This window comes from Dermacentor albipictus, chromosome 9 (genome assembly GCF_038994185.2).
Source record: "Dermacentor albipictus isolate Rhodes 1998 colony chromosome 9, USDA_Dalb.pri_finalv2, whole genome shotgun sequence".
In the NCBI taxonomy this organism is placed as follows: domain Eukaryota; kingdom Metazoa; phylum Arthropoda; class Arachnida; order Ixodida; family Ixodidae; genus Dermacentor; species Dermacentor albipictus.
Genome location: NC_091829.1, coordinates 85499794 through 85518702, shown reverse-complemented (window position 1 = coordinate 85518702; position 18909 = coordinate 85499794). Strand labels below are relative to the sequence as shown.

The following is an 18909-nucleotide window of genomic DNA, read 5'->3' as shown; positions in this document are numbered from 1 at the left end:
GAACAGTATACTTAACGAAGTTGGAAACTGAATAATTTACATTGCTTCTGCGCGTAAGAGAGAGAGAGAAAGAGAGAGAGAGAAGAAGACATTTGTTATATGTTAATGCTATAATACGTTCTACCGGGCTTAAAGTGAAGTCCTAGGTAGGAGTGTGCACACAGTAATTAGAATTGGTGTGCATAGTCATAATTCACTTTTCAGCAGATGTTGCCAAATAGCATAACATTGCAAAAAAGAAAAGAACCAGAAAAACGCGATCGGCGTGGATATAACGAGAGCACAGGTCAGTGCCATAGCTTTTAGACCGAGTGAAAGCTTTACAGAAAATAGCATAAAAAATAAAGAAGGTTTCAAAGAAATCACTCGAGCCAAGTTAAAGCTAAGTTAAGAGGTCGCTGAGCTCTCAACCACCTCAGCGTGCACGGCACTCCGATTCCGAGTAGTACGTGGGTGAGAACGAGTTTCTTAAAGGTATTCGTTTTGCATAAATAATCACTCACTCTCACGGAGAGAAAAACGCGAGAGGTCAGACTGAATGGTAGTTCTGGCTAGCTTCTTGGCATTGGGGGACGAAAACACGGGATTGAAAATTGAAAGGAAATTGCTATCGGTCAAACTAAAAAACAAAACGGATCCGTTTCGCCCGAAGTATACTATTTTAAGCGCGGGAACAGTTATAAGGCTGCGTATTTTTCGCATTCAAAAAGTAAGCGCCCTTCTTTGCCGTAAATATACAGGCAGTCGCCAGCTAACTTTAGCCGGAGTTCAAAAATACGTGAATGCCACGTGGCTGGAAAGAACCGAGGTAGTGTCGTCTGCCGTCGCCTGGAGATATTCAAGTCATCTTTTTTTCATTCCGCCTAATTAGATAATTAGTCTTAATTAATCAAATTCGCAAATATTATTTCACATGAAAAGTGTCTTTTAGAAAATTGTAGAGCGACACGAAAAATTCCCGATGCAGCTTTTTGTTCCTCGATACGTGCTGCATAAATGTGTAGCACGTATGTAGCGAAATATATGCTAATGATATAAGCTAGCGAAAATATGCTAATGATCAGTCTACAATGTGTCTGTGGATACACGGCAAACTTTTCGGCACCTTTAAAGAGGCTCGTCTTGTTTTATTATCCTCAAGGCCCTTAAAAAAAACGTCATGTCTTCAGGACGGCGAGATCAGGATATAGTCTTCGGTGAGTGAAGCCGTAGCTGAAAACGCTGTTAACATTCTGGCCAAATGGTACGCATCGAAACATCTGTGACAACGACAGTTTGACAGCGGCAGCTGTTAAAGTTGACTTATGGCTTGCAGCTTTCGTGCCGCCTGTCGCAGGTGTCACCATGATTGCTTCACACGATATGCCGCAAAAAAAAAATAGAGGGAAGAAACTTCATTAGCCTCCATCAACGATTCGACCTTACCGCTTGATGGTGTGTTAGCCATGTGACAAACCATCAACCTTAAAGGTGGGACTGTTTTTTTTGTTTTTTATTTTATATAAAGGACTAAGTAGCCTTGTATACTATACAAACGTACCCGTCAACATTTAAGATTTTATCGTAAAATGCCCGATTTCAGAGCCTGCTTACGATTGTCGTATTCACACCAATAACTTCGCGACTTTCCGTTCGCGTCTATGCACAAATACGGTCGCTGAACGGTTTCTTAAAGCCGTATCATTGGATCTCGTAGATCACCCTAATTTACCTACGCAGCAGCAGCACCAAGAACGTCGAACGCTCATCGAAGTTTTGGCCCTTCAGTTCTCGAAAATTTCACTGATAAACTTGATAAACGTTTCTGTTTATCGGTAGTGCAGATGATCGTTGCGGCAACTGTGGAGCACTGTGACTTGTTCACAGCTTGCCTATGGAGAACAAAGTCAGCTAATGTTTAATAAACAGCCAACAATTCAAACACTTTTCAGTGTTTCTCACACAATATTTATTTATTTATTTATTTATTTATTTATTTATTTATTTATTTATTTATTTATTTATTTATTTATTTATTTATTTATTTATATTTGATTGTAGTATATCTCTAATGTTACGGTCGGCAAGTCTGTACAAAGTAGCGTACCGTGGTGAAATATCCTGTTACGTCATAGTGGCTGCTGCTCGTTAAGCTGTCGAATGCGGCAGCCTGTAGACAGATTCGGTATACCGTCGGTGCTTAAATGCAACAGACGGAATCGACTTTTGGCAAATTGGAACGAAACTGGGCGCGCTATGTTGTAAACGATGCCTTCCGTTCGATTCTATGCCACGCTTTATCAACCACTGTTCACTGCCGGCTGGTCCCATTGATAATTAACGCGGGCGGAACGTCGCTCTAACCACCGACGAAGCGCGACAAAGGCGAAAAGAACTAGCATCGGAAAGAGGAATCGCTAGAAAATCCAACCTGAAGACGCAAGAGTGGGCTGTGCAGCAGGCCCGAGAGGCAGCGACGAGGCAAGGCCTCGAAGTCCCCACGGGTCGTTAAACTTTGCCGGATTTAAAATAAAGTTGTTTCTATCCATCCTACAAAATCGCTTTCCCGATTTCCACGTGCGTGCGTCTCTCTCTCTCTCTCCCTTTCTCTGTGCGCGTCTAAGTGCGTGCACGCAAGATCTGTTGTCGTCGCCGTCGTTTTTGTTTGAACACACATTGTCCGCGAAAGGGCCGCGCAAAGCGCGATAGCAGATGTCGCGTCTTCTCGCGTTTTTCTTTACAAACGCGAACTGGCGAGACCCAGTGGTTACGCGCTCTGTGTTTTGGACAGCGGCGCTCCGGCCGAACTGTTGCCGGCAGGCGCCGGTAGCCGGGTTGTCGCCGCCTGTACAGCAACGGTATACAACCGCCACCAACCTGCCAAGTGGACACCTGTCCTCTTCGGGAGACTGCTATTTTCGCGCGTCGTTCTGCGCGCGCAGCGCCCTCTGCCTACGTCACGAACCGGTGACACGCGTTCGTGCAAGCGTAGCTAGGGGCGTCTGAGTTACACAACGGAAAGGTAGCAGAAGCGCAGCCTTGACCTCGAGGCAAGCAGTAGATGGACGAACGGGAAGAAAAAATAAGAAAGAGCCGCCGTGAGCCCGACGCTCACAGCAGCTTTTCCGTTGGCTCTATAAGGTCTGTGTGTGTATGTTTAACGCTAGTAGGAAGGCAGAGAGGCGCCCAGTCAACGTTGACGTTAGCGTCGGCGTCGTGACGCCCTCGTTAGTGCACTGCCCCGTCTGTGCGCGTCGTCAGTCAGCGCGTATCGACGTGTGCTCTTCCGCACGCGAGACATTTCTTTCTCTCTCCCCCCCTCTCTCTCTTTTCTGTTCTCGCGGCCGACGGTAATGCGAAGCGCGAATGGCCGCCTCGCGCTTGTTGTTATCGTGACGACGAGTCGAGCACAAGCATCCATCATTGGTCAAATGCTCCGGCATCACATTTTCCGCGTCTGTGATTTCTGTACGCGATGGAGTTACTACTTGGTCTCTCAGGTTCGAGTTGTCACGAAAGAAAGAGAGAGAGAGAGAGAGAAAGTCGTGCACGATGATGATTGACTGCTAACAGTGAAGAGCATGGAAATAGCGGTAAAGGAACGCGAGTATACATAACGCTACTAGAGAGAGAGAGGGAGAGAGAGAGAGAGCACTAAGGTTATCCAGACGCAAGCTTCTGGTTTGTTACCTTGCTCGTGGGTGGGGGAAAGGAGGGCTGGAAAGAAAAAAAAACGAAGGAGATAAAAAGGAAAAAAAACAAGACGAAAAGAGCTTTCAGGACGTTTCTATAGACGTTCGAACTATGCAGAGAGTAACGGACCGGAAAAAGCAGCACAATGCTTTCACGGTCTTCCGATAAGATGATGAGTCACGTCTGTGTTCAGCAGCATGCACAGAGGCCGGTCGCTCGACTTGAGCACATCGGTGAGTGATCGTCTCTGCGCACAATACTGCGCGGGCACTGGTACGGAATGCGAGTGAGTTTCCCTCTTGCACCACACACTGGTCGCAGCATATACTAACGTTAGTACAGAGACGTATACTGTAACGCAGGGAGGGTTGCATGTGTGCAGTGTATAGACAGCCGCGGCCCTCACTTGTTTATGCTTCCTGCTCGGTTCCTTCCCCCCCCCCCCCCCCCCCCCCCCACGGTCGTGATCTACCCACCGCCAACAGCGCCGCAGTGATCTTCGTGTAAACAGCGGGATCTCTCTACACGGACGCCGCGCCGGCGGTTGCTCCTCCGATGCACGCATTCGGGTGATGGCCACCGGGGAGAAGGAGGGGGGTGGGGGGGGGGGGGGGCACGCGTGTACGGATGCTACCGGGGACGGCAGCGATGAGGAAGAGGATCAAGACGTGGTGCTCCAACGGGGAACGTGCTGCTGCCTGGGCGTTTCATAAACAAACATCATCACCGACGGTCCAGGAAGGACAGGGCTGTCCTAAGAGTGGAGCGGGAAGTCCTTTCCTTATAAGGGCATCAGCGACGCTCGCGTGGCTCCGGCAGGCGCAGAAGCGCGGAGCAGCGCCTCGCTGTTTCGGAGGAAGGACGCACTGGAAGCGCGGACGGTTCCCCGTGCCTTACGGTTCTTCCCCGGGAAAGTAGAGTGAAGAAACTTTCGTATAGATCGGGGCCAATTCCGGCAGTTCGTACATTAAAAAAAAAAAAAAAAGTTTATACCCGTGAAAATGAAGCTGATCGCTGAAATGGGCTTCTCCCCACGAAACATCTTGCTGTGGGGAAGCCAGCTTTGAGACATTCACGCACGCGCGGACGCAAGCTGTAGCCCGTCGCAACTACAACGTACGGGTTATCGCATTCGAAATGTGAGTGTACGGAGATGATTCAGGTACATGTTAAGGAATGCTAGTTGGTCAAGATTATACGCTCCACTACGGCGTCCCTCAATCCCATTGGGTTGTACCTTCGAACTGTCAGTACTCGGACAGCATAGCGGTGTTTCCATCATCGATACATACTTCTCAGCGCGCTTTCCTCTATGTACAAATCTGCTTATGCAGAACCTCGCTACGAGTTGAAGCTAGGCCGTTTTCATGTTGTCAAGTTAACGGGAAAAATAAATGATGAAGTTGTGATGAAGTTGGCGTGCGATCAGCCTTCTTTCCCTGCCTTGCGTATGTTTGTTTATCCGAACAGTGCGGCGTATAGTAAACGACGTTGAATTGGTTTGCGAAAGCTGACCTCTTTGCATTCGTTTCTTTCTTTCCTCAGGTTTTCACCCCTCTGCCCATTCGGCAACGTGTCTCGGGCCGCCGGAAGTGGTAAGTCGCATTGTCCATTTGCCTGTACTAAGTCGGCGACTACGTTTACGAATGTCGCATCGTAGGAGCGAACTTTTATATAATAATAATAATAATAATAATAATAATAATAATAATAATAATAATAATAATAATAATAATAATCAGATGACGCCTTCGTCCTCCCAATGCTAAGTAGCAGGTGAGCGGCCGTACCCACGCCGACAAGAATCTCTGCCTTCCAGTAAAGAGCTGCTCTCTCTCTCTCTCATGTAGCACCCGTAATTCCCATGGCAGTCGAGCGATCGTAGCGCCAGAGTTCCTCCTAGCAATTTTTTTTTTCTAGGAAACTCCGGGCGAATGCATGCGACACCCGGACCTTGAGCTTTCAGCGTCGAACGAATGGCGAAGCGACTGAGCTGTCGCGACGCGAATTAGTGCCCCCACTCCCTCCTTCCATTAGTGATGACATGCTGGGCGCGCGCAAAAACCGTGTGCGCGCCGAAACAAACGGACGAACCAAAAAAAAAAAAGCGAAGACGCCGCGAAAAGGCGCGTCGCGATCTTCTGCGGCAACGGGCTCGCGTCGCTGAATTCCTTCGCGTCTTTCGCGAAACGCCGTCGCATCCCGAAGCGCGTTTCTTCTTATACATGCGCGGTGGCGGACGTGTCTCGGCGACGTTAAGCTGCCCGGTGACGCCGGGAAGTGAGAGAGAGAGAGAGAGAGAGAGACCGCTGAGTTCCGTTCGCCTTGGCGCGCAACGCGCGGCGGGAGAGAAAGATTGAGACGGGCGCCGTCGGCATTGCTGCCACGCGCGACGCGCGATCGGGACATTCCTCGCGCGCTCCTTTATTGCTCGGTACGGAAGAGGAGCCTAGGGGGGCGAAACGGCAGGGCCACCTCCCCCTCCCCCCTGTTTGAGAAAGGGAAGCGTCGCGACGCGGCGAAAAAAACACGCGCCCGGAGCCTCTTCCTCTTCACAATCACACGCTCTCCCTCTCTCTCGGATGAAAATGAAGACGCCGGAAGGAGATAAAAAAGATATATAAACGCCAGCCTTATAGGATGGCGTTGGTGCCTGGCTTTTCCTTCTTCGAAGGGCTCGAGGCATTCTGTTTGCTCGGAGAGAGACGTCGCAGCTTCCGAGGAGAGTTTGTTTATTGGAACGCGAAAGGCGAGCGCGCGCGCGTTCTTGCCGGGAGACGCAGCATTAGGGCCGCGCGCGCCGCGGTGGCGTCCTCGGGAAAGGACGCGAGTGGGCCGTCAGCCCTCCGGGCGTTCTTCGGAAAAAACTTCATTCCCGCGGACGTCTCGCGTCACGACCCGGGCCGAGCCTCGTGCCATCGATGGCGACGTGTGTGGCGTGCTGCGTGGGCGACGGGCGGGCGCGCGCAGGTTTTAGTGTAGAACCACGGAAGTGCGCGTGTAGAGCAGACTGATGGGCTAATAATTGGCATCGCATCATACGTGACGAGCGCAAACTCAGCAGGCGAGGTGACAGAGAGAGAGAGAGAGAGAGAGAGAGAAACAACTTTATTGACCAAGGGGTTCGGACACGTTGGTCCCAGGGTCCCCGCACGACCCCACTGCACTACACGTTTGTGAGTTCATGGAGTGCCATGACGTGGGCGGCCCGGTCAGTGGCGATCTTCTGCCTGGCCGGAGATGACAGAGCGTCTTCGTCTTATCGTCTTGCGTGGCCAGTTTGCTCTACGCGTCTCGCAGCGCCCAATTTGCCCCGTCGCGGGGTCAGGCCCGGCAGTTTTGGAGCTTAGCTGTTCGAAGCGCGGTGTCATCTCCTACTTAGGCGCGCGTTAAAGGTACCAAGCTCCCTTCAGAAACGGCGTTCAGGGTTTCCCGTCTTTCTCCGACCGCGCCTGTAGGATTACAGACCCAATATTACCAATCCTCACTCGCGGGCTAATGAAAGGTGGTGGGCAAACTACGCACCGATCGCGCACGAGCAAGAGACGTTCTGGGAGATGCACAAACAAACACACTCCTCACACCTAGGCGTGTTGACCTCCTTGCCGACTCCCACGCCGAAGGACCCCCTCTTCCTCTGTTTACTGTGATGGAGAGACCCCAGCCCACCTCACGTCCTCTCCTCTGAAACGGCGCCTAGCAAAGTACACGACAACTCCCAGCTAACCCCAACACCCTCTCCCGAAAGGCTAGCTACAGCTAGCCTGCACCTGCCTAGATCAGCAGCATACGTGGCGGAGTTTATTAAGCAGGTTCTGAAGATAGCTGTCAGCCAGGCCCCTGGCGGAGGTAACCGAATAGGCACTCGCAGTTTCCTAAAATACACTGTATTCTTCGCGCAACAAATGATGACAACGTGATGACAACGCAGAACATTCGTCATGCGGGGCGGTGCGGCCGCACAAAGCTCTAGCCGGGTGACCGTTCGTTCTTCCGGAAGTTATTCGCTCTCCCGTGGTTAGGGGAGGGGTATAGCTGCCCAGTCTCCGGGAGACCACTATCTCGATGGCAGCTTTGTGCTCACGCCGAGGGAGGGCTGTGATGGAATCGAGAGAACCTGAAACGAAGTCACCGCAATCATTCCTCCTGATTCATCTGACTAATCTCCCTCGTTTAATAAACCTCCGAAGGCGGATTCACACCCCTAACCGAATCGCCGATCTGGTGTGGTGGAAGAAATGTGATGAAGATCGGCGGTACGACCAACGGCACGGAATCTCGTCGCGAGCGTAGTGCAGTTTGCAGGGCCCTGCAAGTGCATGCCGTGACTCGGTGCCGCTGTGCCATGGTATAGCCTCGGTCTTTTGTACGAAATCTCTTGATTCGGTCCGTTAACCTCCGGTTTAGTCATAACTGTTCCGGAGCCTATACCAACTACGGTTTTCCTTATAGCCAAACTGTGGTACCTCGTGACGCAAATCTTTGTTCGTTATACCGTCTCTGCAGAAATGCGCGGGTTTCCGGCAGGCAGAGAGATTCCTACTGATATTACTACAAGGAACTCCGGCGTAGCGATCATTCAGCTGGCACGGGAATGATGGTTAGAAGTCTCGGTTGCTATACTTCCTTCACTCATTCCCTGCCTTACGGTGCGCGCACACGCACAACACATACACGCACAACACACCCAAGGTGCATTTATTGGAGGAAAATGAGATAGCGTAGCCGAGAGGTGGCTGACTGTTAATTGGGCCACTGGGGGGGGGGGGGGGGGGGCAGAGAAATGTGAGTAAAGGGAGAAAAAAAATAAGCACAGAGCAGTGCATTTCGCACAACTGTTAAGCCCAAATGCGGAAACAGCTGCAGCCATTATGCGCGCAGAGTCAAACCAGCTGGCCGCGGCTTAACCGCGGCGTGAGGGGACTACAAACTTCGCGAATCTGTGCCGCGGGGGAACGTTTTTCCGCTCGCTGGCAGCGCGCACATTTGCCAGCGCCTTTTACGTTTTCATTTTACTTTCGCCGTCCCAAAGCGTCCCTCTCGAAGCCTGCGGATGTGCGGGGGCTGATCAAATCGGGGCCTGCCGCGAAAACCGGAGTGGCTTCGATGGCGGCTGCCAGCGGGCACGCGCGCGACGTGGTTAACGTGATGCTGCTGCGTTTTTATCGCAGCGGTAATGGATGAACTGTCTATACCCTCGCGAGTCTCGGTGCCTTCGTCTGCGGTGCTTTCGCACGTGCACGTGCTCTTGTGGTTATAGTGTGGCCTCCGAGATTGTGATGTCGGAGGCCACTGTTGGTATATGGAGTTTCCTGTATAGGTTACTGGAGGGAACTCCGGCACTATAGTGTATGTGGAAGCTGGAAGCGTGTGCATGGAGGTTCAGCCAGCATGCGTATGAGGGGCGGTGCGTTTTCTACAAAACTTGGGGAACTCTGGTGCCGCGATCGTTCAGGTATCGTATGTATACTGGCTAGTGCATGGACTTGTCTAATCTTCGTGCTTGCGGCATCAGATGTTCCTGTGGCGCTTTTTTTTTTTGCCTTTATGTTTCAAGCACTCATAGTTTTCTAAACGAATGAGGACAATAAGTACACGTTCCTAATCACTGCAAATCGTTGCACTGATAAGCTGTAATTCTGTATTTTGTTGAATAACACGACCTAGAGAATTCACAAAGCAGTTTAGAAATCAGAAGGCCGAAGTTCCGGCAAATCTGTGTACCATGTCCATCGTTCCTGTGATGTCTGCAGCGCCATGCTTGCAGCTACCGTAGGTATACTGGTGCCAGATTTCCCTGCGGTAATTTGGAAGACAAGGTCTTCGTAACTGACTTCAGACGGGTTTCGCATATCTGAGATGTGGGTATCTTGTAACCGCTTCCTGAAAAAAAGAAAGACAGTCTGTTAGGTAACCTGTATGTGTAGTATGAACATGAAGATATATAAAATACCTCTCCAAGCAGAAAATCCGTAATAGCAGTGAGGAACTAATTGTATAAGAAGAAAGGATCATTATTAGACGCGGAAACACGTTATAGGTTGGGTCGGATGTCAGTGATCCTGTTGCTGTCGCCCTCTGCCGTGCTGCGCCGCGACTGTCATCTGTAACTGCCGCGTCATCCGCCAAATGGCGGGAAGTGGACGAGCTCAGGCCACAGGTGTAGGGAGAACGGTGAACTGCCGGTTGCGCGAGATCTTCGCCCGAGACTGGACCGTGTGTTCTGAAGAAGCTTCAAACACTCGGAGCTAGCAGACGTTATGTCTCGCGGTGTCGTGAGAGCGTAACAAGAAAAACAAGGCGAGCTAGGGGCGCATTCCGGCGCGCCAAATGCTGACAAAAGAAAGGGTCAACCAATAGTATCGATGCGAAACAGAGCACGAGGTCGCGGGATCGAATCCCGGCCACGGCGGCCGCATTTCGATGGGGGCGAAATGCGAAAACACCCGTGTACTTAGATTTAGGTGCACGTTAAAGAACCCCAGGTGGTCCAAATTTCCGGAGTCCCCCACTACGGCGTGTCTCATAATCAGAAAGTGGTTTTGGCACGTAAAAACCCATAATTTCTTTTTCGATGCGAAACAAGACGAGGTCGACGTAATTGCGCGTAAAATAGGGCGCGAATAAGATGCGGAATGAGTGAATAACGAACAGGAAGAAGAGACGGAAATAGACAGGATGGGTGTAGTCGACATTTAATCGTCTAATCATTTGAACCGCCACATACGTTGACATTGTCTTCTTTAGCGTCGATGCTTGGTTAACCGTTTTTTCTTTTTTTTGTTGGAAACTCTGTGGGTGGACCTGTTTATTTGCAAAGAAACACATTTTTTCCCATTCGCACAGTGCCGCTGCATTACAGTTACAATTCTACAGTAATGCAGAGAGCGCTATATGGCACCTAATAGAACGAGAGCTTTCATCTTTGCGCCGTTGCAGGCATTCTGCTGCAAGCCAGCGAGCGAGCGAGCTCTAACTGATGTCTTTCCTACGCTTTCGCTCATATGCTATACCTGCCTACATGCAGTGTCGCTTGTCATCGCCCACACATTTTTCTCGTTCCCAGCCACATATTCGCTGGCCTACCTTTTTAACTCCGTGACTGGCTCGCAACGCTCTCGTCCCACGCGCCACACAAATGCGTTGCGCGTGCGCGCGCATACGCACATAACGTTTCATCGCGCGTGACGCTCCTGCATGCGTGCGTGTGTGCTTACGCCTATATACGCTAGCTTGTGTGTGTTGCGCTTCCCTTCGTGGTTTCGTGTTTTTTTTTTCCTTTTTTTTATTCGCCCGCGTCCGAAACCCCCTCTGGCGGCGTAGTGGCCCTTCCGCAAGGCGACTGACGCGTGCAGGAGCCATCACGGGACGGCTCCTCGTAAAGCAACGGGCGCGCATATATACCCCGTGCTTGACCCGCTATAGCATGCACCGGCCTCGCCACCGAGCCGGCGGGGGGTTCCTGGCCTGCTCGAGCCCTTACTTACTAAGCCCACATGATGAAAGAGCCTTGCCGCCTCATTTTTTTTAACCTGTTTTCTTTTTTGCCCGGCGACGATGCACCGTCGGTACGCAGGCGAAACGGTCCGTGAACGCGGCGCCGAGTTTGGCGCGTCGGAGCGGCGGGGTGTCGCGCGTTCGCTACGCCGCGCCGGTGGCACCGCACGTAGCCCGAGAACTACACCCAATTTGGCCGGCTGTCAGCGGGGTCGCCCTAGGCGGGCCACCGCGCGCGCGGAGAGAAAGTTTTTTTTGAGAGCAGCGGTGATGCGTCTTGCGGCGCGGGCGGCTCACGCGCGGCCGCACCTCTCTCATCTCGGAGCGCGCGCATATGCGCCGGCGCTGGGCCTGCAGTTCCGTCTACAACTATAGCTGCGGTCATGTCTTGCGGAAAATCTCCAGCGCAGGACGCAAGCTGGGCGCCGATGTTTCCGCGCTGCGCCTCAAGACGCGTCTGAGCGCGCGCGCGCGTTGCCTGTGTGGTCCGCGCGGGCGGCGCCTCTCTCAGCCTTGTGCTCTTTCTCACCCCATCCTCTCCGCCTCAATCTCCCTTTCTCGCCGAAGTGTGTGTGTGTGTGTGTGTGTGTGTGTGTGTGTGTGTGTGTGTGTGTGTGTGCGTGTGTGTGCACACGCACGCGTGCTTGTTTGTTGTCTTAGCTAAAGGCCTTCAATCTTCGCTGCGTTGCCGGGGCGGAGGGACAACGTCATCGTCTCGAAAGTCCTCTGTGCGAAAACGTGCGCGTCATCACCATCTATGGGAGTTCTCGAGAGGTCCCGAAAGTTTCTCGGTAATAAGTCCTTGTCGCCTATTAGTGTCATGTGGAGGGTTTGCGGATGTTCGTACGTGGAAATGTTCGGTAATAGGTACTATAGCATCTTTCAATTCCACAAGTGGGACGCGTATACACTCTCTAGTTCTTAGCTAGAAGTAAAGTAAGTGAATTTTTTTTAATTAGCTTACTTCACCCCGCGATTTGTCTTGCATGTTATGGCTGCTTCCGCTAGTATAACCCGGCATGATATGCGACAGAATTGCCGTAATGGCCGCAAGATATCCTTAATTTTTAAAAATCTGTTTGCATTGAAATAGGAAACCCCCGGTATGCGCTGATACGCAAAACACAGCTCGGCGGAGTCTTGCGCTGCCGAGCGCGCAGCGGATGCATGGCGGTGGCTTCCTTCTCAGACCGTGAAACACGTGGAGCCCTCCTTTAGTACAGGGAATGCATGCCAGGGAATGCATGCATTCCAGGGAATGGACAGGAAATGCGGCTGCCCCCTGCTCGCCCTCAGTGGCCACCTGCTGACGGCGAACGTCTTTTGAAATCTCTGGCTATGTATACGTGCGTGCCGAACGCTGTGCACAACTTTGCCGAAGCAGGGTGCGCACCTCGCGAGGGAAGCGTTCGCGAACCCGTAGCTATATGTCTTCCTAGAGGAAACGCAGGACTCGCGACGCGACTAACACTGCCAGCTGAGCAGGTGATGCACCATATATACAACTGTTCCAAGCGTCATTCTTGTTTAAAGCGTGTATAATTGCCACCTGCAGTAGCGGGGGCAGTGCAAAGGAAGAGACAGGAAGGACGAGAAGAAAGAAGTACGCGTGCTACCACCGCCCGCTCGGTGGCCTGGTCCCACCGCCCTTGTTTTTCGGGAGCCAGCTGTCCTCATTAGACGTCGCCAGTCCTCTTCGCAGACACGTGAAAAAAAGGAAAAAAAGGATATATATATATACATATATATATACAAGGAGATGTTGATGCACGTTAGACGGCACTGGCCACTCCTCTTTTAATTCGTAGATGAGCTATTAAAGAAAGCGTCATACAAAGAACAGAGAAGTACTATGGTGACGTAGTTAATTCCAGGGCGGGTTCTTGCAGCTGCCCATATTGCCACGTGTCCGCAATACCGAGTTCGATGAATTTCTCACCACCTGTGTGTATAAATATTCCGTTTGACGGATGCAATTCAGTTGGTATACAGTCGGCGCTCGTGAAGGGCACCACGCGCATATATATTCCCGCACTTCGGTGCTTTGCGCTGTATTCTCGCGTTAGACAGCGTCGCTCAAGTCGCTATCGCAATAATTAAAGAGAAATTCAAGATCCACCATGTAAACCTTTTGCGCTTCAATATCTCTGACTCCGGGCAATGACGACACATCTAAACAAACGGTGCCGTAACACCACCTTCGTCTACTAGAGCGGTGAAGGGTTTACCATCAACAGGCAGTGTAAAATCTCTGTTTAGCTGAGCCATAGGACTCCAAGCACTGCCGTGGAACTGAAACACAGCTCAAGTTATTTTAATGCGATTATCACTCTTGTGGTGCTTCCCGCACTTTCCGGAGGCTGCATATCTATGTATCCAACCTGTTTTCCGTCCAACCTGAGTCACTAGGTATAGTATATGGTCGAACGGTAAAGCATCGGGCTGCTGGGCCGAGGGGACGGCTAGGCTTCGAAACGAGCTGTCGGATCAGTTTGGGACGCTGGGTACGTGGCACTGCGTATCTGTGTGTCGCTCTTCAGCTGACGCTTTTGACGCCGACGTGGACCACTGGTCATGCGGCAGTGGGCATGTACCGCTCTTCAGTGAACTTGTCTGACGCCGACTTGGAGCACTGAGTGTGTGCCACTTGGTCTCCAATGAATCTCTTTGAGGACAACTTGGGTAGCTGGGTGTGTGCCAGTAAGGGTGTGCCGCTCTTTAGTGAAGCTGTTCGACGTTAACTCGGGGTAACTAGGTATGCATCACTGGGTATGTGGCGCTAAACACTGACGAAAAAAAATGATCATTTTAAATTTCTACGATGCTCAGTGGAATCGAACACGCGCGCGCACTTTACGGCGGCGTCGCCAGATGGCGCAGCGCGTGCAGTGGGAAGCGCGAGAGAGCCACACTCCGCTGTGGCTGTTGGCGAGCGAATTCAATTCGCTGCCGATTCAATTCACAAAACCGTATCACACAACTCCCTCACACGACCTGTATATTCGCTCTATAGCGACCTTTGTCTTTACGACTATACTGAGAGGAATTCTCAGAAATTTTGCGATGAGGCCCGAGATTGCCACGAAAGGCGAGTGTGCCCAACACCGGATAATAAGCTCGCAAAGCGTCCACAGGCGTTGGCGGAAGCAAATGCGAAATTTCGGCTGTTTCACCTAACGACTTGGTTTCACCTAACGTCGCCTCATTGCGAAATATTCGTCGTATATATACGATGAATATTTACGTTAACATTTAAGTTACAAGTGCCTTATAAGGCACTTGTAACGTACAGTTCTGAATAGTTGTCTTGCTGCGCGCATAGCGTCGTCACAGCTTGACAAACTCGTAGTTCTATTCATTAGCGCTCTACAGCAGGAAGAAAACACGTATATAACGTTTTCGCCCTTATTTCTTTTAGATCACTCTATGGCAGTATTCACGCAAGAATAACAAATAACAAAGGCGAGTGAGCAGATGACACGAGTGTCGTCTGTTACTCGTCGGGACTGCAGACGGATGTCGTCTGGCAACAAAAGGTGTACAGGGTAGAGGTATGGTAGAAGCAATCATCTTGGTCACCGACATCAGTGATGTGGAACGTACAGGACGAAAAAAAGAATGAAAGAAACAAAGAAAGAAAGAAAGAAAGGGAAAAACAAGGCGTTTCAGCGTACACGTATATCAGTGTAAACAGCATCTCGCTGGGCTGTGTTGGGGTAAGGGGATAAAGGAAATTACGTACGGCGTAGAACGAGACAGAAAAGAACTAACAGAACCAACAACTGACTCGCATCAACGCGATGCAGACCGCGCGTCAACTTGTAAAGTCTGTCAGTCCCACCGCGTGTACTCAAAAAGCAGAGAAACGCGTTCAATGTATTCTGCACCGAGAACGGTCTGGCACTCTGTGACGTGGATTCGTTCCTCCGACAAGGGGCCGGTCGTGTATATAGGACAATCGAGGGCTAGTCTCCGCGGTGGCTGTATAGCATTGCGTTGCCGAGGACGAGGGTTCGATTGTCCGTCGTGATGGCCGAATTTCCGTGAGAGCGAAATGCAACAAACGCTCGTATACGTAGATCGGTTAATGGGGTTTGGTGTACTCTAACGAGAGCAAGTGTAGTGAAAATGAGTTCGTAGTGCACCGTTGCGGTGCCCCTCATAACCCTCTGCGCAGTTTTTGGGACGGTGAATCTCAGTTTAAAGCAATCGAGGGCAGTAGCTTCGAGTGCGAGGCGCCACGTTCGTCTCCTGTTGTAGTCTGTTTCTGTCCCGGTGTGCATACTATACCTCGCCGAGTGCAGAATAAATCCTTCAATCGCCAGTCAGCGCTTGCGTGATCTTGCTTGCGCGTTTTCAGCAGCTTCCAGTACGGAGTGACCGAAGTACTTTTGAATTGCAGTATGTAGGGTGTCCCAGCTATCTTTAGCCAAGCTCTGCAACGGAAAAAAATTAAATAAAGAAAGATTGAAAAAACACGGTGCAAGACACGACTTTAAGACATATCTGGTGTTCGGTTGTCATAGACCCCAACGCGCATCCCTCAAGTTCGTGAGGCGAGATACGGAATTCTTTAACGATCCCCCCCCCCCCCCCCCCACCACCACCCCAACTGTCCGCCCCGCGGGTCATTTAATCTTGGCGCTGATGTGTGCGCGCGTATGGGCAGCGTTTGTATATACAGCTGACGTCACGTCGAAACGTCGCCCATGGAAAAAAAACAAAGAACTTGGAGGAGGAAGCATGGCGTCAGGCCGCCACGCAGTCTTCGCAAGGCGGCCTCCTCTGACGAATTTCTTTCGCGGTTTTCGCTCGCCAGCTTGCGTAGAATTAAGCGATGTTGGATCGGCCACAGTGCTATATATGCGTGCAAATGTACGAGAGGACACAGCACACTCAATATGCAATTACAGCCTATTTGCATTCCAGAGGTCCGTCCTGTTATTAATGACCGCATCTAAATGTTATACCACAGGGTCCAATCCTCGACCTGCAACCTGTACACACTTTAATCGTGGACTAGCGCTGTCCGTGCGGGCCGCGTTACGAAGGCACTCTTTACTTTTGTGAGAGACACTGATCTCAATTCGATATTTTAACCGCGCGCGCGCGCGCGCACGCGCGTGTGTGTGTGTGTGTTAAGTGTCGCATGTGCTATGCGTATCACTTCGTAGACCATCGCATTAATCCGACGTACAGCATGCCATAGGCGGGACGGCAGACAAGCCTCTCTGATTTTCATTGAAGTGAAACACAACTATCTCGCAAAATGCACTTGTGGTACGTTGCATCATCCTGGGTTTAGTGCTTAGCTCGTGGTAGGTTTCAGTATACCCCCGTCCGCCGCTTTCTGCAACACGCGCTTCGCTTTTCTGGTCTTCGCATTTCGTACCTTTAGTTATCGACCTCGGCACTCGATGCTTACTCTCTCCCTTTTTTCCTCTTTTTATTCCCCTTCCTCCCACGACCAGTGTAGGGTAGCAAACAGGATGCTCTTCTGGTTGACCTCCCTGCCTTTCTTGTCCTTCCTTCCTTCCTTCCTTCCTTCCTTCCTTCCTCTCTCTCTCTCTGAACCTAGAAACACATATCGCCGTTGCAACGACATTACTATAGCTCTGGAACGTCCGCACTATTAGCTGGCGCGTTCCAACTTAGGAGCGGTGTATGCAGACAAGCAAACGACGAACCCAGCGCAGCCGCGAGGAGTGACTGACCGACCGCTTGCCATCCCGTGAATGGTCACGTGTTTGAGTGATTTGCCTGTAAATCCAGCTTTCTTTCTTTTTTGTTCTCCAAAGTCCGAATGCTGAGAATTCAGCGGCAAATCCACCGCTCTCCAACTCAAGGAGACGTTGTGCAGATGCGCCAGCCAATTACGTCCGCTCATTTTTCATGACGACAAGGCGGAGGCGAACTACTTTCAGTGTCGGCTTTCAAAGCGGGAACTATTTCGTGGAGCGGCGGAAGTACGAATGGCAGGTTTATAACGCGGTTTTGTCGGCAGGAGCCTACGCCCTGATTCTTACGTTTTCACCGCGAGTATATATATAGGCGTCAAAAACAGCAGCGTGAACGCTCCCTCCTAAGGTTTTCTTCTCTTTCTTTCTATTTCCTCTGTGGCTTCAGCAACCTGCATTTCGATGTGACGCGCCCGCTATTCCTACGCGAGCATTTCGATTATGAGCGGCGCCGAATACGCGCCGTAGAAGCATTCGCCCCTCTCTGCGGCCACCATAGTACAACAGTATTGCACTGCAAGCGTCCGCGTTCACGTCGCGCCGGCGATATGCGCTAAGAGGCTGCAGTGCGTTACCGCGGTCGCTCGAGGATGACGCGAGCGACTCGCTCCGCCGCCGCGTTCTACAGAGCAGCAGGTTTCGTTGGGTCTCGTCGAACCGGTCAAGCGACCGCAGCGGGTTTCGCCGCCTTCTTTCTCTTCTTCGCTTCCCGAAGATGCGCGCGACGCCCGCAACCTCTTCTTCTTCTTCGCTTGCCGACGCCGCAGCGAGTTCTTCGCTTTCTCCGTCCACGCTTCATTTTGTTCTTCGAATGCTAATCGAGGCTGTGCCACATAACTTCCCCTCGCCGCGTTTTCTTTTTCTTTCTTTCTTTTTTATTTTTGATTCTGCGCTACTTCGATGTGTCTGCGCTCCGCGATGTGAAAGGCGGTTTTGGCTTTGGGAGAGAGAGAGAGAGAGAGATCTTGAGCAACCTTCGAGGAGAGAGGGAAAGGCTTAGAGCAACACTTGGGAGGAAAGAGTGAGCGGTAGATGCTGCCGAGCAGCACTTCGGAGATCGAGACATTGTGAGAAAGAGACAGGCTGTGGGTGACCGTTGGTAGATGAGAGTTGACGCTTTATTACAGATGGCACTTGGGCTTCGAGCAATCTTTGAGAGAGAGAAGAGAGAGAGAGAGAGCAGCTCTCGAAGCACTTGTCCCGCTTCACCGTCTGTCGCCTGTGACCTCCGCGAGGGTCGCCCGGGTTCAAGGCGGAAATTAGTTGCCGCCGCCCCGCGCCCCACTCGCCTCCCGTCGTGTTGGCACGCGACGCGATGTTTATACGTCTCGTGCAGCGCTACATAACGCGTTTACGGTCGCGTCGCTGTGGGAACGTTCCTGGCGACTTCGCGTGTTTCGCCACGTCGCTTCGATGTCGAGCTTTTTAATGTTCGCGCTCAACGCCCCTTCACCGCGCGGCGTCCTGACGTAACCGCCATTCCAGGACCCCGTTAATGCGATACGCGTCCCCGTGCCAGCCACGTGGTGAAGAGAAAGAACGGCTTTGTATATAGGCGCAAGGTAAACACCTTCGTGAACCAGAGATGATGCTCACTGACGAAGCCAATTCGCCAATGCATTATGCAGAAGGGCACGGGTGGCCTTTGCGGGTCGCGCATCTGTCTAGTCGTTCGTGTCTGGGTCATTCGTTGAGATAAGCTCCCTATGGATCGTACACTGGATAGATGAAGTTCCTGTCTCCTTGAGCGTCCGCTAACGAGAGTCGCGCGCGTGCGCGTGAATGTGCAGTCGCTTCTAATTAATCGTCATCACTAATGTAATTATGTACGTGGCTTCAGCGCCAGTCGCAGTCGGCGGCTTGATCGGGGTTTCGTAATTTGTTTCGTATTGCCCGCAGATAATGGATACGCAAACGACCGTTTTATATGTATAATGTTTGAGGTTAAAACGTATCTTCCCAGATAAGCATCAGGACGACACGTGCAAATTGTGCCAGGAAG

The 18909-nt window shown here is 51.4% G+C and overlaps 1 protein-coding gene across 5 annotated transcripts in view; it reads left to right on the top strand.

Annotated features, from left to right (window-relative positions):
* LOC139049464 (protein O-linked-mannose beta-1,2-N-acetylglucosaminyltransferase 1-like) overlaps positions 1–18909 on the top strand; it is a 533721-nt gene that overhangs the window by 291153 nt on the left and 223659 nt on the right. For all 5 annotated transcript variants that reach the window (XM_070524938.1, XM_070524940.1, XM_070524941.1 and 2 more), the window contains exon 2: positions 5218–5267. The gene's annotated coding sequence lies outside the window, so the exon portion shown is untranslated. The remainder of the gene's footprint in view (positions 1–5217; positions 5268–18909) is intronic.